The sequence below is a fragment of the Lepidochelys olivacea genome, assembly GCF_965140295.1.
Source record: "Lepidochelys olivacea isolate rLepOli2 genome assembly, chromosome: 19".
Taxonomy (NCBI): Eukaryota; Metazoa; Chordata; order Testudines; family Cheloniidae; genus Lepidochelys; species Lepidochelys olivacea.
In genome coordinates, this window is record NC_140429.1 from 4,766,942 (window position 1) to 4,786,131 (window position 19,190).

At 42.4% G+C, this 19,190-nt stretch overlaps 1 protein-coding gene across 1 annotated transcript in view; it reads left to right on the top strand.

The window, feature by feature from the left end:
- CSMD2 (CUB and Sushi multiple domains 2) overlaps positions 1 to 19,190 on the top strand; it is a 544,659-nt gene that overhangs the window by 86,592 nt on the left and 438,877 nt on the right. The gene's annotated exons all lie outside the window — the stretch shown is intronic.

A 19,190-nucleotide genomic window follows, 5' to 3' on the forward strand; every position in this document is an offset into this window, starting at 1 on the left:
TGCATTTTCTTAAAAAAACCCAAAAAATAGGTTTTAAACCTTTTGCCGTACGTTCCTTTTAGGTGGGGTAAAATGTTCTGTATTATTCAAAATTGTGGAGGTAGTCTGTCCAGCTACAGAAATGCTTGGATCTCTATAACTATTGTTGGTATGGTAATACTCTTTTTCCATGTTCTGTGTGTGTGTGTGTGTGTATCTTCCTACTGTATTTTCCACTGCATGCAACCGATGAAGTGGGTTTTAGCCCACGAAAGCTTATGCCCAAATAAATTTGTTAGTCTCTAAGGTGCTACAAGTACTCCTCATTCTTTTATCTCTGCTGAGATTCCCTCAAATCTAGCCCCGTGGGTGCACGTGGGCATTCATGAACTTCAGCTAAACGTCGCATGAACCTGTCCCTAGTGCCAAACTTGTAGCAAGACAAGAGAATGAGGTGGGTCACACTTGGTTATGGCTTTTACTGCAAACGTTTGTGCACAGCCCTGTCTCCTGAGTTGCTTGCAGAGTCTTTCAGTGAGAATCAACATGCTGAGAATGTCAGCAGAATGGGGATCACCTTTCTGCCCCCCTTATGTTTGAACGTTACTCGGGATGGAGAGCTAATAATAGGTTTTTATTTTAAGGTTTAGCTGGCCACTTATGTGGGATCAAATTTATATAATTTCCATTTTTATACAGCTATCCCCTCTTTGGCTTTTGTCTTCTGATACCTTTCTTCTTGATCGTTCGTTTTATATTCCTTTGATATAGTAGATACGCGTGTAAAGAAGCTGGATCCAGGATTGGTTTGCACCTACATATATTTTAAATTATTTGAGGGATGTTTGACCGGATTCAAGAAGGTTTTATTTTTAGCCAAACTGTTTTTCATAGTCATTGAATTAATCAGAAATATGAAATTTCAGGGGGGTCCAGGGCAGGAGGGACACTGGAGCTAATTGAAAACCCCTCAGAGTTTTTGCCTCTGAAGGCCTGGATTCAGATCTTGGCTCAGGTGGCAAACAAAAATGAGCTGTAGGGTCTCACTCTAAGTCTGTGTTGGTGCACGTTGCAAACCTGCTATGTTGTTTGATGCATCTAGCCATCTCTGCTCGTGGGAGATTGAGGCTTACTGCGTAAGGGGGCTGAGCGGGCTGAGGGACCGTAACTTGCAAGAGTAGGTTGGGGATGAATAAAATCATGAATGATGTGGGGAAAATGAATAAGAAGGTGTTATTTATCCCTTCACACGACAAAAGAACCAGGGGTCATCCAATGAAATTAATAGGTAGCAGATGTAAAACAAAAAAAATGAAGTATTTCTTCACATAACACACAGTCAACCCGTGGAACTCGTTGTCAGGGGATGTTTGAAGACCCAAAGTATAACTGGGTTCGAAAAGAATTAGATGAACTAATGGAGGATAGGTTCATCAATGGCTATTTGCCAAGATGGTCAGGGATGCCACCCCATGCTCTGAGTGTTCCTAAATCTCTGACTGCTGGAAACTGAGGCTGGATGACGGGATGGATCACTGGATAAATTGGCCTGTTCTGTTCATTCCCTCTGAAGCATCTGGCATTGGCCGCTATCGAAAGACAGAATACTGGGCTAGATGGACCAATGGTGACCCCCCTGACGTCCCTTCCAACTCAGATATTCTATGATTCTATGGTCTGACCCAGTATGGTCACTGTTATGATTGAAGGGTATCAGTAGAGGTCTGTGAGGCCCAGGGATAAGAACAGAGTGGGAAAGGGCGTACGGGTGTAGGTAGGACTGATGTGTATTAGTAGAGCTGTTTGCGAGGAGCCCAGGGCTGGATAATGTCTGGTGCAGCAGATCAAGATTGAGGTGCATTTATATATGGGCAGCACACACGAATGCCTGTCTCTAGATACCATTATCGTCTCACTGCCTTTCAGAACCATAATGTTCCCATTGCACATAAATTGTTTTAATTTTACGTGTGTTTGGGGGGAACCCCACGAATGGATCCACTGCCCTCTTGCTGATCAGTCCAGTGGGACCGGTGTATGATATTCACATTATGCAAGTTTAATTTTAACTTCCGTTTCTAACTAAAATTAGAAACATTTTCCTAATTGGGGTCTTTGTAGTATTGGCAACTGGGAACACAAATCTCCCCTGTCCAGTCTGCACTTTGAATTGCTTAGGGATGCAGTTTTGAAACTTAGGCCCATTAAAATGAATGAGAATTGAGTGTCCAGTTCCCCAGGATGGCTTTGAAAACTGTTTGCCCAAGGTCACAGAGAAGTTCTGAGGCAGAGCTGGGAATTAAACCCACATCTCCTGAGTTCTGGGCAAGTCGCTTAACCACAAGGGCATTCTTTCTTTCAGTGGTTGCACCTCTGTCCCCAAACAAATGTAGGAAAAGCCAAATATCTGTCCTTGGAACTTGCATTTTGCCCTGAACTGCTGGGAACGTCTTCCAGTTGATCTTAAACGTGTTCAGAAATTGCAGCAAGGCTACAATTCATCTGCCTTCAAACTCTTTTAGTGTTGTTGTTTGTTGACTCACCAGGCAATAACATCACCACGCAAGAGCTTTTCTGGGATTGAGCTGTGGGCTTTAGTTTTAAGCAGGTATTTCACTCTGGGCTCAACTCCATATGAAATGCATTGCTCACTCTCGCTGCTGTTTGGCTTCTGCATGAATTCTCCGTTTGCTGCCGTAAGTGACGACTGATTTCATGACATATACCAGGCATGTTGTTTATCCCAATGGTTTCAGGTTTGTAGTCCTCATTCTAGTAGTTATTCTGAATGCTGGATATGAATTGTTTTATCATTAATAATAATAATGGAATTACAAAAAAAAAATATGACCAGCATTGTAAAGTAGGGTGTTTCGGCTGCAATGCTTTCATTATCGGAGTGGGCCTGGAGTAATATTTAAATACATTATACAGCCTTCAGTGATACAAAACATATTTTGTATTTGCCACCAGCTGAGAGTATTAGCCCCAGTTGTTTTATGACGACAATGTGCTCTGTAGGTGTATGAAACATTCCCACCCGCCACACATACTTTCCTTTAAAAGCTGCGTCATCCATTCCTGAGTCATCCACTCCCAAGGTTTATTTCAGTTATGAGGATGCTTGTTTTGATGTCTGTGTTTCAAGGAGGAAGATGTGAGGAATTCAGCACAAGAAGGTGAAACATACAAGCCAACAGCTTTTTCAATAGCTTTTATTTTTGTGGACTCGTAGAGGGTATGGAAGGAAAATGGCAAAGCCCCTATCTGGTCCCATCCAGTACATCTCACTGGAAATAAGAGGTTATTTCCATACCTGGCCAACCCCAAAGCATTGCAGTCCTAGGATTGCTTTTTAGGTTACTGTCTGGCCTGTACTGTACTGACTCCCTGCAATGCAGTTTGGTCTCTTTAATAAACACCCCTCTCCCCCAAGCAAGCCTTTCTGGGACAGGCTTAATGATTTTAGCAGAGACATGCAACTGAAGCCCTAAAGTGGCCATTCTGCAACTGGCAGTTCCTGGCTGCCTGCCTCTCCATTGCAGGTGATAAGTTTTTGGGAGACTATTACATAGCCTCATGTGATTTTTTTTTAATTAATTTTTAAAATCATCATCTCATCAGTGACATACACACAAAAAATACGAGGGAAAAGGACCCTTTGCTCTGTGCTAGGGACTTGTGAGGATTACATGGTGTAGTTATCTAGCTAACTGTGCAACAACCCCAAATTTTAAATTCCCCCGCATGTTTTCAGAAATGTTGACGTATTTAAGGGCGTCTATTATTTATATTACAATGTCAATATTTTCCATATTGAATGGTAGATGGGTGGACTAGATCATCGCCAAAGCATTTTCTGTCCTGCTTTTGATAGAGAGAAGCATGAGGAATTCCAACGTTTTTGGAAAGTTTGGTAAAGATCCTAATCAGCCACTGGGAAAAAAAAAAGTTTTGAATATACAGGCATGCACTGTCCCGTTGCATATTTTGAAAGGGAACTAGGGTTACAGCAGAATTTTGCCTTTTCAATAAAACAGCTGAGTCATGCTGGGATTACTGCTACATAATAGGAGTAGGGCAACATTTCTGCTCAGAGACTACTTCAGACTCTAGGGCGATGCCTTCACTGCTGAAAGACACATGTTTTTGCATGGGTATCTATCTCAATGTAAAATACTAGTGAAGAGGGTGGTCTAGTTTTTATCTTTAGGTGGCTAGTTGGAGTAAACGCCAGGTGAGAGGGATAATGTTGACCTTGTCTAGATAGACGAAAGCAAAAGCTGCCTAGGTTTTGTCTCCATTAGGGTTTTACACTGAGATAGTTACTTCCGAGACAAGGATTTTTGGGGGTTTTTTTCAGTGAAGAGAGTGGGTTCAGGGCACGGTGTCACTGGAAAGAAAACAACCCAAGAAACCCTGGGTCAATGAGTGGATATTATTTTGCCTTGTCAAGGTCTTAGTCCATACACGCTCATGCCTCTGTGTGTTTGAGCTGCAGTGTTGACTGCCTGTCCCATCCTGGCTGGGATTAAGGCTACTCACATTTCTGGATTGGAAATTGGAAAGAAGGACCTGGGGCTTGGAAGCGAGGGAACATGAGGGCTGTGTGGAACGCACCTGGCCACTGGGTGGCAGTGTTCCTTCACAGACCTGCAGGTGAAGCAGAGTAAGAGGAGTGTGTGACAGCTGGCTCTCAGATTCCTGCATTGCTCCCAGCTCTTCAGTCCCTCAGGGAAGGGCAATTAAATAGTCTGGACTGGATTCTGGGCTGCTCCTCGGAGGGGCAGCCCAGGAGCAGCTGGTGCAAAGGTGGCTTCATGACACCTGCGCGCCTCTTGGCTTCCGGTGTGCTGTGGGGGCGAATGCAACCCCTGCTGTAAGTTTAGAGCAGTCCTACACTGCTTTCCTTATAGCATCCTTAGCACGGAGCTGCTCTGCAGGTCAGAAGCCCTGTTCTGAGCACTGCTTTGGACTTACCCCCCGTCTGCCTTCTGCTGCCATTGTGCCAAGCATGTCCCCTGTGCTAATGACTATGAGGAGGACCTGGTAGAGCCAATTGCTTTTGCCCTGCTCTGCCCCTGCACAGGGAAAATTCCCCCCTCCACCCCCCCGATTATAGCCCCACTATAGGCACTACACAACGTAGGGGTTTTGGCTTGGCAAAATCTCTTGAGCTGGGTTTTTGTTTTGTAATAATTAAACCCCAAGCCAGGGGTGTTCAGGATCCAGGCAGTGTTTTTATCCAGACACTCTAAAGTTCTTGGAGGCTGGGATCAATAGTTTCTGAGTGGTTCTGCCTCCCTACTACCAGCCTGCAGGGCCAGCTCCAGGCCACGGCTATGTAGAGAGAGAAGCGAGTATGAGCCACTAGAAGAGATCACAGTTTGCTTTGTGAGTGAGCTGCAACATAGATTTGCTGTCTGATGCTTGGGCATGGAGCCATAGGTTTCCTGGGTTACTATGAGATCTGACACGTAGCCTAGATCTAAGCTATACTGCTTGAGTGTAGGTATTGCCTGAAGTTTACATAGGTATGTATAGCTTGGCTAAACTGGGGGTGGAAGGGTCAGATTTCCAAGTGCTCAGTACCCACATTTGTAGCCAATGTTGAGTCCTGAGCACTTTTGAAAATTCTGCCCTCCGCTGATGTATATTTCAAAGATATAAATACCAAGGTCGGACAATAGTTTTTTCAGGTTGTGCTGAGTGGGGGAGAATATAATTAGTCAGTGGGTCTACTGAGTTTAGAACATGCTTTGCTGAATCAGGGACTAGATGGATTAACATTGGTTTTCCCCCCCTCTTCTATAACGTTCTCTAGTTCTGTGTTTCTCTGTGATGCAGAACAATCTGAGATAAAGCTAATGTTGTTAATAGATTTTTTTTTAAAAAAGGTTTTTTCTCAAAGCAAAACCTGAAGTAATTGATGGTGTTTTTAAAAAATCAAATGCAGAAGCCTGTGAGCAGCTGCTGAGATAGCAAAGATCCAAAATGAGTGACTGAGTTTATCTCCTGAGAGAAGAAAAATAAACCACTCAAAACCCAGCCTGCGCCACCAAACGTGAGGGAGAACTCATGTTTTAATTAAAACTTAATCCTGAGAGGTAAGGGAGGAACACCCACTAACACTTCAGCTATACACCTTTCTCAAAGACTTAGTTGAGAGTAAAGAAGGAGATAACTACGTTTCTGATGAAAGGGAATATGTTGTTGCTGCTGTTCTGTTTCAGTCCATTCATAATCTACGACTCACTGAATAGTTTGTGATGCGACAATTTGTGTTTAAAGACAGAAATGAGAGTCCTTGCTGTAAATGACTCTTTTATGACTTGCTATCAAACCATGTTTGGTATTCTCCCCCTCTTTTTAAACAATCTCTGGGAAATGCAAAAAAACCCAAAACACCCCACCTAAGCAGAATGTTAAAATTGGAACAAAACACTTCTCAGCAATTTTATTATTAAAAGGGGGAAATTAGTTTTTATAGGAAGAGCAAGTGCAAAGATGGATGCATCAAAAAGGATATAAAAAGTGTACTCTTGTTACTTTAGTCTCTCTTCCGCCTTGTTCCCTGGGAAAATGGGTGAATGAGGTCATTGAATCCAGCTTTTGTTATTATTTAACATTTATATTGTAGTTACACCTAAAGTTCCCATCAGGTTGGGCCCCATTGTGTTAGGTGCTGTACAAACAATGTTATCTAACGTAAGATATGATTCATTTATCTTGTTACCTTGGTGTTTGTGCTAGAAAACCAATAGATATTTCATATTTGTATGTGTAAAATTGTAAAAATAATTTTATTACCCTCTATATCAAAATAATATTTCTATCGGGACTCTTACTAAGTCGTATTTACATTGAGCTCAAGGGCACTATATGTGAGTAAAGGTGGCAGAAACTGGCCGATAATGTCTTCTGCTTTAAAAACATAAATTGGGTAGTCTGTACAACAGTCCATTTTAGAAATGATTTAATGCTACATAGGGAACATGAGTTGCTGAGAGTTTGTCACTTGCTCAAAGCCACAGATGAATTTGGTGTGAGAAGTGGGACTGGAATTCAGGAATACCTGACTTCCATACTGCTAGATCATGGCACGTTTCCCCCCCTCTGCTCATGCTTTTCAATCTTCCTTACTTTCACCTGCCTAATTGCTACATCTCTGTTTTTTTCTCTTTTCTCTTCCCATCTTCATCTGTCTTCTTTCCTTTTGCTTTGCATCTCAGGTCCTTGTCTCACCTATTTTTCATCCACTTCCATTCTTCCCTGCTTCTTTTTGTTTCCTAATCTCTGCCTTTTTTTGTGGTACTTATGTTCTTAATGCTGGACATATTGTTTTAAGCACCGAGAAGTGCAAGGAAAAGCTCTTTTGCGCTGTCTCTCTGTTTTTTAGCTGTGTGAATATGGAGCTGGTAAAAAGTAGAAACATTGTCCTCCCTGAGACTAAGCCGCCTTTCTGCCACAGCCCAAGTACAGTTTAGGCAGATGCACTGAAAGGTTCCTCATGTGCGTGTGTACATGCATGTGTGAAATATAAGCTAAATTCCATTCTGCACACTTTCTGACAAGATTTAGTACTGTGCAGACAGCACAGAGTTCGTTTTGTCTGGCACTGGACAGTACTGACTGCTACTACTTTGGGTCCAAAAGGATTTTCAACATCTGGTTGTGAAGATGAGCTGAACTTGCATTAGCTGTCTGTTGTATGCAGCCCTGTGCACCGAGTTGGGATGTACTCTATGCCAGGGGTAGTCGATTATTTTTTTGTCATGGTCCACATTTCTTGGTCAATGAATAATCAAGGTCCAGACTCCGGAAAAATAATAATAAAAAAGAATAACAGTAATGAGTAAATTAAAAGATGTCAGGGTCTGTTCAAAAGTGTTTGGTGGTCCGGATTTGGCTATGGTCCACCTATTGACTACTCCTGCTCTGTGCCAAACTCCTTTTGTGTCTCCTGTTAAGACTCCTGTTTTGGAACATTATGCAAACAAATGCACTGAAGCTGGAAGAAAGGAAGTTTTGTTCTGGAATGTAAAACTTTCCAAACACACAGTGGTCAATGCAAGGACAAAATTGACATCTGCTGTAGTTTTGACTTTACCAGTCAATACGTAGAGCAGAATCTCACACATGGTTATTACAAGGCATACTGCTTCTTTTGTCCATTACATTTAATGGGATTACTTATAATAACAATTGCTGTAGGCCTGGTTTTTCAGAGCTGCTGATCACCCATAACTTCCACTGCACACTATTGGCACTATGCAAATAATTGCTACTAAAAATGATGCTAGCAAGGCTGGGTGCTCCTTTGGCTAAGGTGCTAGATTAGGATTGCAGATCTGGCTTCAGTTCCCAGTGCTGACGCAAACATTCTCTGTGATCTTGGGTAAATCATTCGGTGTCTCTGCTCCCAGTTTCCCATCTGTAAAATAGGGCCAGTAATATTTCCCTCCCTTACAGGTGTGCTGTGAAGATAAATTCATTAATGTTTGTGAAACACTCAGATACTAGGGCAACGTAGGTACAAAGCAGATCAAATAGAATACTTGCTATACTCTAGTTTCGCATGCTCATCACATGATAATAAAAGAATACAAGTAGTAGCAGAAGTAATGCATCTTTACTTCAAGTCTGCAAAAATGTTTAGACACTAAATAAACCTCTGTGTTACCCCCATGACTAGATATTATCCCCTTTTACACTGTGCTTCCTAGCACAGTGTAAATCAATGGCAAATCCATGGAACAGAACCCAGAACTCCTGATTCTTTGTGCTCTTCAATAAGAGGTGTAAGGTGTTAGATACTTAGCCACACACAGCAATGCAACAAGTTAGAATTGGATGTGACAACCACTGCATCTCATTGTACCTGCAGGGGGAATTATGGAGGCGCATTTATAAATAATCCAAGTTAGGATTTGGCCAGGTCATCTTCCTACTCTTGTGAAAAATGCCATGGGATCTTTGAAGACCACAAGTGGTCAGAGCTTCGGTTTGATGTTTCATCTGAAAGAGAGATGCTAAACTAATGTTAGGACATGCTCTTGGGATGGCATGTGCCACTATTATAGGTATCTACAATATGAAATTAATTATAATCAGTGCTACAGCATACCTGATGACTACATAGTAAGGTGTTGTTTAAAATAAATTGGGCGAGTCTTTTACAGTAAGTGGAAAATCAGTAGGAATTCCACATCCTATCCTCAATAATATCAACAGTTCATCATGCGTGGAGGGTGTTTTGTTTTTAGTGTATTAATGTGGGTGAAAGATGAAACTGCGTTATAATTTATAAACTGCTACCTCTTGGCTGTGTTGTCATTAGTTTTAAGGGCATGAAGAACAATCAAGGGACTTAACAGAATGCTATGAACGCTCGCTCTTCATCGTACATGACTAAAGACAAAAGCTGTGCTAGAAAACACTGAGCTGAGCTTAATAAAACTTTTATAGTCCTTCGCAGTTCTGAATAGTGCCTTCTGTTTGAGGGTCTCAAAGTGCTTAGCAAATGCTAACTAAGCTGTCAGGTGCCAGGTATCCTACATAAAACTTGTTTCTATCTAGACATGTGTGTTAGCAATTCTGTAGGAAGGTGAAAATTCTTTGACCGCTAGTAGTGATTGGACAACTTTGTAAAGGGCTCCAATGCTGCAAGGTGCTGAGTGCCCAAAACTGAAATCAATGGGAGTTGAGGGTGCTGAGCAAAAGAGTGGGCTCAAGATTTGAGTTGGGGGTTTTGGCTGAGGTATGTATGTGAAAGTTCAGGTGCTGAACTTGGCACTTACATTTTCCAGCTCCTTTGTCCTGCATGAATGGGCTGGAAATCTCTCACGACAATACGCTTTTTGGAGGCATTGTGGTCAAACAGTTAAATCTCTGGCTCTGCCACAAGCTAGCCCTGTGACCTTGGGCATGTCACTTCACTTCTGCATCCTCCATGCTCATATTTGCACCTCCACTTAGCTAGAATTTACTCCAATTTGCAATGCTTTCCAATGCTCCCACTTTTGAGTAGCATTGTGTTATTATTGCGAGGCTCCGAATGAGATCAGTGCCCCATTGTGCTGTACATGCATATAGTAAGAGACAATATCTTCCCCAAAGAGCTTGCAGTCTAAATAGAGAATGGAAAAATTGTGTATTCCCATTTCATAGGTAGGGAATTGAGGGACACAGACATTAAAAGATACGAGGAGTTTGTGGCAGATTGAGGAATTGAAATTGAGTTTTAAGTGCCAAGCAAATGCCTTAGCTTTCCTCCCTCTGGTGACACATACTTAGAAGATACAGCGCTGTAGTCCTATACATTAGAATTTGTTGAGCACAATTGTTTCCAGACTTGCCCTACTGGGGAAAAAGCAAATACAACTCTTAATAGAAGAAAATGTCTAAATCTTTCTAGGAATATTATATGCTGCTTCATCCATGTTAAGTGAAGGCAAGGTCTTCATGGAAACAAAGTCTGGTCAGCCACCAAGCCTAGAGCATGTACCATTGCAAACACTGGGGTCTTTGGCTACAGAGGCACTAGTCCCTAATGCAACAGGATTTAACAGTAGGTGAAGATTTCCTTTTCTGAGACATCGTGTTTGATTACAGCTGCGACAAATTTGATAGCTGCAAACGCTAAGTGCCTGATTGAAAAGAAACAATTATGCCTAGAAGATCACTGCTTATTTTAAGAAATTAGAAGTGTTTAAATACAGAGAGAAACAGCCCCAAGTAAATGCTACTGTTTTCCTCCTTAATAAATACCCTCCTCTTTTGCATGTACAAATATCTCTTTCTTCACAGTGCTTGTTTGTAGACCTAGGCATGAATATTTAGATGATAAAATAAAAGGTTCTAGCCTCCTTTCCCCCTGTCTCTCTAACTAAACCTGAACTGGGACTCCTGAGTCCTATTTGCTGCTCTCCAGCTGATGGAGACATCAGCTCTCCTGCTAACATAGCGCTGTGCACATGACCACTTATGCCAGCAAATTTATGTCGCTCAGGGGTGTGTTTTTTCACACCCCCAAGCGACATAAGTGTTGCCGACGCAAGCGGAAGCATAGACCTGGCCTGAGTTACTGCAAGCTACAGGTAAGATCTCATTTTGTTGGTGTGGGGAAGAATAACAATGCAGCTGTCTTGCTCTTCCGTTTTTGGAAGGTTGATGCCATTTCATTTGCCTGATGGTAGAATCCCTTAAAGAAGTACTGGAATCTGGTCAAAACCAAATGACCTGCAATTGGAGGCATAGCTCTTAGTGCTTTCAGTGATTGATTAGGCTCTAAATAGTTTTTTGAGCTACTTAGTATCAGCCTGGGTGTGAAACTTTAAGGAGCTATATTCAATGCCTTTCAGGACTTCTGTGCATTCAGCTCATTCAGGTGACTGTTACTACATTTCATGAGACAACTGGTAGGTGAGACAGTATCTTTTCTTGGACCAGCTTCTGTTGTGGAAGGGACAAGCTTTTGAGCTTCATAGAGCTCTTCCTCAGGTCTGGAGAAGGTAACAGGAGTGTCCAAGCTAAATACAAGGTAGGACAGATTGTTGAGCATAATGAGGTTCACACATGCTATGGGAGACCTGTTAAAATGAAGTGGACCATGCAATATAGGCTTAGTAGGCTGCAGGTATGTTAAAAATTGTAATGGGCCACGAAACCAGCATCCCTGTTCAGTCTGTTTTTTAGTGTCCAGCTGATCTATGAATTTAACATCTCAGGGTTGTCTTTTGAGGTATTGTTCAGGTTTCCTTGGAGGACAGCGACTGATGAGTGTTGTCCATTGTCTTGGAGACATTTGAGGCAGGCAGCACGGCCGTCATGGCATATGTGTCATGCCCTTTATTCTAGGGGTTGTCATTTCATAGTTATCTGCTGCTGTTAACATGTCTTGGCTTTTGTGCTAAAAATGACAGACTCTTTTATTTGCCTGCCTGCCCTGCTCTTTGGTTTACTATGCTGCATCTGTGTGACCTGGGAGAGCTGCAGCGTTGCCACCTCTAGGCTGTGATCTCTTTGTATCTTACAAGCTAAGCAGGGTCACGCTGGGCTCGGTGCTTGGAAGGGGGATCTCAGAGGGAAATCCCATGATGTTGATGGAAGTAGTTGTAGTGATTCAGCAGGTAGCACTGTGAGTCAGTATTGAACCGGACATGACTGCCTGTCTTTTCTTTTCTTTTTTTTTCCAAAAGAGGAGACTATGCATACTACTAGCACGAGGAGCATGGTATAACTGCCTAGATTTTGCTGCTGTGAGTACTTTCTTTTGATTGTGGTATGCAGCCGAAGCGTCTGGCTTCCTGTGGTCATTAAAGAGCCCATAATATTTTCATTAGAGTTTTGGGGGTGGTGTGTGCTAATTTGATTATCCTCGTCAACTTCCACATTTGGACAATTCCAATTCCGCTCCTCTAAATTTCTCCAGAGTTTCCAGCGGATCCAGTGTTCTTCCTCCCTCCTGTATTACACTATTAGGGTGCTGTTGATTTGTAACTGTTAAATAATATCCGTGTTCCGCTCCATAAATGGCTGCATTCTAGTGGTGGGAGAAGTCATTCCTACATCTGAATGTAGTCCTGGTCCCTGTGTACCCCACAGTGCCTCTAAATGTACCTTTCCCCACTCTCCCTCTTTGGTGTGGAATTCTGTTCCAGGATCTAAGTTTTCGTTTCAAAAAAGTTTCTTGCCCTTGTGATCATAGAGAAGAATTTGTAAAGGAAAAGAGCCTGGGAACTGAAACTGTGATGTCTCACAGTGCCGACACCCTGAGATAATCGGTTCAAACGGCCCCTTTTGTCTCAAGGGGGTATTAACCCTGAAGTCTAAAGATGCTAATGGTAAATGTCACATTAAACAAAATGATCAGTGGTGAATTTAAGCACACTCATTCAGCTTGTGTGCTCTTCTCAGCATCCCCGACTGACTCTCATTCCTCCCTACGTGCCAAAAGACCCAACTGTCTCCCGTACAGCTGCCAAAACCTCCAGCTTCAATCCTCGCCGCTTGTATGGCTGTGAGAAACCTGCTGCCCTGCAGAAAACATGGGGATATCATTAATTACATTTAATGGAATATAGAAATGTTAACGTGGGGGTTGCTGTGTCCATTGCATTATTTTTTTTCCTGTTTAATTCATTAAAAGCTGTTATTAAATGAATCTGACAAGTTTCCCATCTGCCACACCAGAGTGCTGCAGAGTGCAGGAGCTTTGCTTAGGACCAGAACCTTACTTAGAATTTAGGTCCAGCTTGCTGAAAATATGTGGAGTCTTCTGTATGTGTAAAAAGGTGAGGGCAGGATGGGCCACAAATCTGGTGGCTCTGTGGCACCTGCCAGCCAACGGTGGCCCATCCTTGGCTAGGACAGCTGCGATTGGTTGATTGTTAGTGTTTCTTCCAAATGCTGGGTTTGGCTAGTGGGCCCAAGGGGAAACTGCACAAGGACACAGCAACAGCATGGGATTAAAGCTGATCAGGAATTTTTCAACAATATATATATATTTTCATTTGGAAAAAGCCAATGTGTCAAAACCAAAACGTATTATGGAAGTGTGTTGGTTTCAACAAAACTTTCTCAGGGCCGGGATTAAATTTTTGTGGGGGTTGGGGAGGAGGGAAGAGGGGTAGAGAGAGAGATACCCACCCCAGAGTAGCCAGTTGGTTAGGGCAGCAGTTCCTTAGTCTGCCCGATTTGTAGCAGGTTCTGGAACCTGTCTCCCCCACATCCCAGGCAAGTGACCTAACTGAACTTTTGCAGTCTCTTGGTTTGATTCAGATACAGAAAGCAGTGTGTTTCCAAAACTGCGACATGTTTTGCAAAATGGCATTCTTGTTCTTCAACCACTCCTCCATGTGGTAATCAGGCCAGGTTTCTTCCGGCTCTGTATTCTGATCCACTGCCATGTAAAAGCAATAAAGTATTTTGGGATGACAGGTGGAAATCATACATTGGAAAATGAATGCATGTTATTTCTCTAGCTGCGGCGCAACATACAATACAGGGAACCAGTGCAGACCTCCCTACGGTTCATTTCATCTCCAGCATCTGTGTTATTGTGTGTTGGTGGCAAACTATTTTCTGTTCTTTAGCTTGGTTTCCAACCCATTCATTCGTCCATAACTTTGATGCTAGGGGTCTGGTTCTCAATTGTCCAGAACCTCGTTTTGTTATTGACACCAGTTCAAAGTCAGTGTAAACCCCAGCTATTTTGACGCGGTCATGTTTTATGTTGAAATTATTGCAGAAGGCGCTGGGTGATGCTGTACAAGCCACTTGGATTCTGATATGAAAACGTGCACAGCATGCTTCCGGAGGAACCAGTAGTGATAACATTTGCTCTGTTGATTCTGCCACGGTAACACCCAAATGAGACACAAGCGGCTGTCCTGTCCTAAATGAATTGTACTGGTGCCTCTTACTTTTTGATAGTCCCTAAGCTCTACTACATCTCAACCCCTTTCTAATATCGCTACCTTAATGGAGTTGTATGGGTTTGGGCTACGTTGGATTGCAGTGGGCCGTGTTCCGGTTTACAAATGGTAACAAGAGAAGTACCAGATTGAAAACAAAACCAGCTAAAAAAATTCAACAGATGATTATTATTTGTGAATATCGACGTCCCTGTGCCCAAAAGCTCCTTGGGCACCCTAATGCCCATGGATTGAAAGACTAATTAATCGTAATGGGCACCATTCCCAAAATAAAGAGCAGGAGCCAGAAAGCACCATTGTCCCTCCTCACTGGTATTCCTACGCATCAGGAGGCAAAGAACAAGCTACATGGATTGAAAAGGAAACAGAAGAAGCTTGAGAGTTGTCTGAGAGGGTGACAAATGCGTGCTGTACACTGGCAGACAGAGAAGGGACTCTGCAGTGGGCCCTTCCTTTCCCCCACCTTCTGCCCAGGAGTGCTGAACCAATCTGTATAGTGTGGGTGCTGAGAGGCATTGAACCAAACTGTAGATCCTGTAGCTAATGGAATCCACTTCAAGCCCGGCAGTGCGGGAGCACCCCTAGTTCCAGAACCTATACGTATACCATGGTGTCTGAAACAGTTTGGAGTGATTGGGGAGTCTGTTTGCAAGAGGCACAGTAACCATTGGGGTATTGCAGGGCTAATTAGCTAGATGAGCTAATTAGCAGAGCAGTAGGGGGAAAACACTTTCCTTTCTGTCTTCACGTCCTGGCCTTAACACCAACCTCTCATTTTCCTGAGAACTAAAATTTGCTCCAATGATCTAGATTTATTACAGGTATTTTGAACATTCAGGGGATTCTTTTATTTGTAGTTCAGTTGTGGTCTTCCAGGCTTGGTTTTAAGAAAACTGATTTGGTTTATGGCTTTCTATATCCATCGCTGGCAATTTTAAAATCAGGATTGGATGTTTCTTCTAGCAGACCCTGCTGTTAATTCAGGGAAGTCCCATGGCCTGTGTTAAACGGGAGGTCAGACTAGATGATCACAGTGGTCCCTTCTGGCTTTATAATCTATGAATATAGAAGGGACAAAAGTTTTAACTTCGAAATGCTTACGAATTCCCTAGCTGAAGAACGATTTTCATCTCTATCCATGTTGGCGTAGTTTAAATTCACGCAATCACCATTCAAGTCCTAGAGGGTTTGCTAATCTGCTTTCCTCTTAATTTTCAGCTCCCAGTCTTTTCCAAGACATTCCTGACCTCATTTACCCCAGTCCTGCTTTTCTCTAGACGTATTCAGTGTATTCTGATTATATTTCTTTTGCTAAAATGCAACACATTATTCAAAGAAATTGACTGTTTCTCTTTTGCATATTGGACACACACAACACAGTTTGTGAGTGCATGTATTGTGGACACATCAGTAGCTGTTCCTCACGTATGGGTGCATTGAGATTTGCAGTTATACTGGGAATTTAATTCCTCCTGTTTTGCTTTGAGAATGAATGTGTTCATAACATTTTTTCTTAAGGGAAAGACTGAATTTCCAGGACAAATTACATGAGAACCTGTTGAGTAGCTAGAAGCAGTCAAAAATGACCCCTTTATTACATTTCAGACTCAGTCTCCTATCGTTTCAGTGACTCCCTCTAGCTAACAAATGACTGTGTTCATGAGATCAGAGTACGTGGGGGCTTGACTATAATGAACTCTTTCTTAGACTCATTGCCACTTAATGGAAATGTCCAAAATTATTACATTTGGACCAAATTACTACATTTTGGACAAAAGCGTTTTACGATTCCTTCCTGTTTGGGTCTGATTTTTAGGGCTCACCGTATACTTTATGTAGTTCATACACATAATGCTACTGTTGCCATGCAAACCTCAGTAACTATGCCACTGAGGACAATATATTTTAATTTATTTCTTGGTTATAAAGTAACAGTATTTGGGTTACATGAAACAGTATTACCCAATAAGCACTATAGCAATGAAATGTCAATAATATTGAGTGACAGGATTGCTTTACACAGTCTATCAGAAAGCGAAGTCATTGTAAAATTAGGTTGAAAACATATCAATGGATAGATTCTGCTGTCAGTTAATTAATTTAAGTGTTGTTTTCTACCTAACCTCTAAAAATGTAGTTTGGCAACATGTTTGCATAACATATGGTCTTGGTTTATCTCATCACTGCTTTTGAAATGCATCCAGAATATTATCAGCTGTACAGTTCTTTCCCTTTCTATCATCAGCTGTTTACAAGATGCAACTTTTATGTAATGTTCCGTGCACATATTGGGAATAACAATGATTCCTCACAGTCAGCTGTTCTCTGCACTCACATTCATGTTTGGAAACTTGACAAGAGAAACAGTAACCCATTTGGTTGGTCAAAGTCATTCAGCTGGGCTGTGTATCCCAAATTAGTCTTAGTTCCTGCTAAATCTTGATGTTAAACTCTACCATTGGCCAAGTGTAGACTGAGCTGTTGGCCAACTCTAGCACTGGAAGGCTAGGAGGACCGTTGTGTACATTGTAGTTGTCAACAGGTACATGAATAGCTGAACAACATCTGACATATTTGTTGTCAAGTTGAAGATGTAAGAGCTACTGACTCTGATAGCAGGGCTAAATATGGTTCTCTGAGGAGTTCCACAAAAGTGTGTTCCCTGACACAGAGAGAGAAATTTCTCTTGCATTTTCACTTTAGAGAGGGCACTGGTCTTGGGGTAAAATTGTTTTGCTCTGTGTGTGCATGTATGCGTGTGGATGGTTGAACAGCTTCTGCATTTACTATTAAAAAAACTTTTGATGCTGTAGGTTGTATTCCTTGAAATAGCTAACAGGCAAATGTCAGTTACAAATATATTGGATTCTCAAAACGTGTATTTTCCTGTTTATGATGGGGCAGTCCAGAAAACTGAGTTGGGGACCTGGGTGGAGGGAAACTTCCTGTGACAGAAGACTGCAGGTAATTAAAATAAGTAAAACTTCTTTTTTTTAAAAGGAAGCATGCAGTATCTAAGGTCAATTTGCAAATCTTAGTTTACTATATTTCTTCATTATTGGTGAATTCTCTCATCTCCCCATACACTTGTCTCCTCTGTGAGCAGCACTGAGTGTAAAGGTAGGTATCAAAGGAAGAAAGCAACCCAGTTAGCAGAGGCACATCAGTCACCAGCGGGAAATGAATGACAAATTGGTGAGACAGTGGTGAGTCAGTCATGTCTCTCAGCCCTGGCAAGAAACAGTAAGTGCTCTGGAGTCTTATTCTTGCGTGTAATACCCAATAATTTTGTTGAAGTAAAATCAAACAAATAAGCCAGGCTTTAGCTCCTTGTGCTGTTACGAGCTTGACCATACTTCAAGTAGTTAGGGGTTGGTAAAGCAAAAACATCTGGATGTGGACATTTCAACGCATCAAGGAAATATCTGTAAGTAGCTGCAATGGCTGTGTTTTCCCATATTGGTGTGATGCATGAATAGAGGCACTCAACCTGTTATGAAAATATGCTTTTTTTCCCCTTCTTCTTGCGGATGCGGGCAGCATTCAGGTGCGAGCACCTATGGATGCATAGAACTGAAATTCTCTCTCTTAAGGGATAAGATGCAGTTCTGCTGTAGCTAATGAGAGCTTCTCTTGATAGTTGCAAGGTCAAGTAGCTTACACAGATGGCGCTGACGGTAGCATTGGCTTAACAAACCAGGGAGCTCTGGACCCTGGTGATTCATTTAGGCTGGCTCTGAATAAGAGTGTATGCCTTCGAAGTTCCATTTCAAACAATCATCCTGTCAACATTTACATCTCCCATCAGACCTGCGATGGTGAAAGCAGCATGTAGAGTAACAATGCTGGACCTGATCCTCAGCCGGTGTAAATCAGCATAGCTCTGTTCACGTCAGCGGAGCAGAGTTGTTCTACACCAGGTGAGGATGTGGCCTATTATATGTTAGTTCTTGTTGATTTTAGTTATGATACATCCACTATCCCAAGGCATTTGAAGCGCTCACATACTAGGCTGAGTATGACATAAGAATCTATATCGAGGAGCTGGGAACCTTTGCATAAAACCAAGATACAATTCTAAAAATAAATAAATAAAAATCTATGCCTTATATGCAACTAGCCATCCCTCTGAAGTAGGGCCTGACACAAAGGCTATGGAGTTCCATGACAGTCTTTGAAAAAGCTTTTGGAGCTGACCCATTAAGCCTGTAGGAAAATTAGCTTAAATCCAGGGAGCATTGCACATTTGGGAGGAGGGGCAGGGCATACTGCAGATCTGGGGCTTCAGAGCCAAGCCCGCTTGTGGTAACCTTGCAGATAGGACATTTTACACTCTGTGCCCATCAGCTCTTGTAAGCTAAGTAGAGTCAGCTTGGTCTGTATTTGCATGGGAGGCTTCCAAAGAAGACCTCGCTAAAGCAAGTTGGGAGGTTGGTGGGATTAGAAATGGATACAGGTCTAGTTTTGCATCGCGTGGCTTGTCTGTTTGGGCTGTCGTGCAGCTTTACATCACATCACCCTTCCTGGGAAGTTAGTGGTGGTTATCATTGGAATGCTAATACCATACTGTCAGAGAGCCTGTGTTGTGGCAATACGAACAGCCTAGGGGCACCGCTCTGTAAGTGATCTGCTTTGTGATATGAGTGCAGACAAAGTGCAGTTGCTCTGAAAGACTGAAGCCACAAAACAGAGGGATGGAGGCTTTGTGGCGGAGCATAAATTGCTCCACGGTCTTGTTTCTATGGGTTTTACTAGCACCCTTCAGCTGTTACC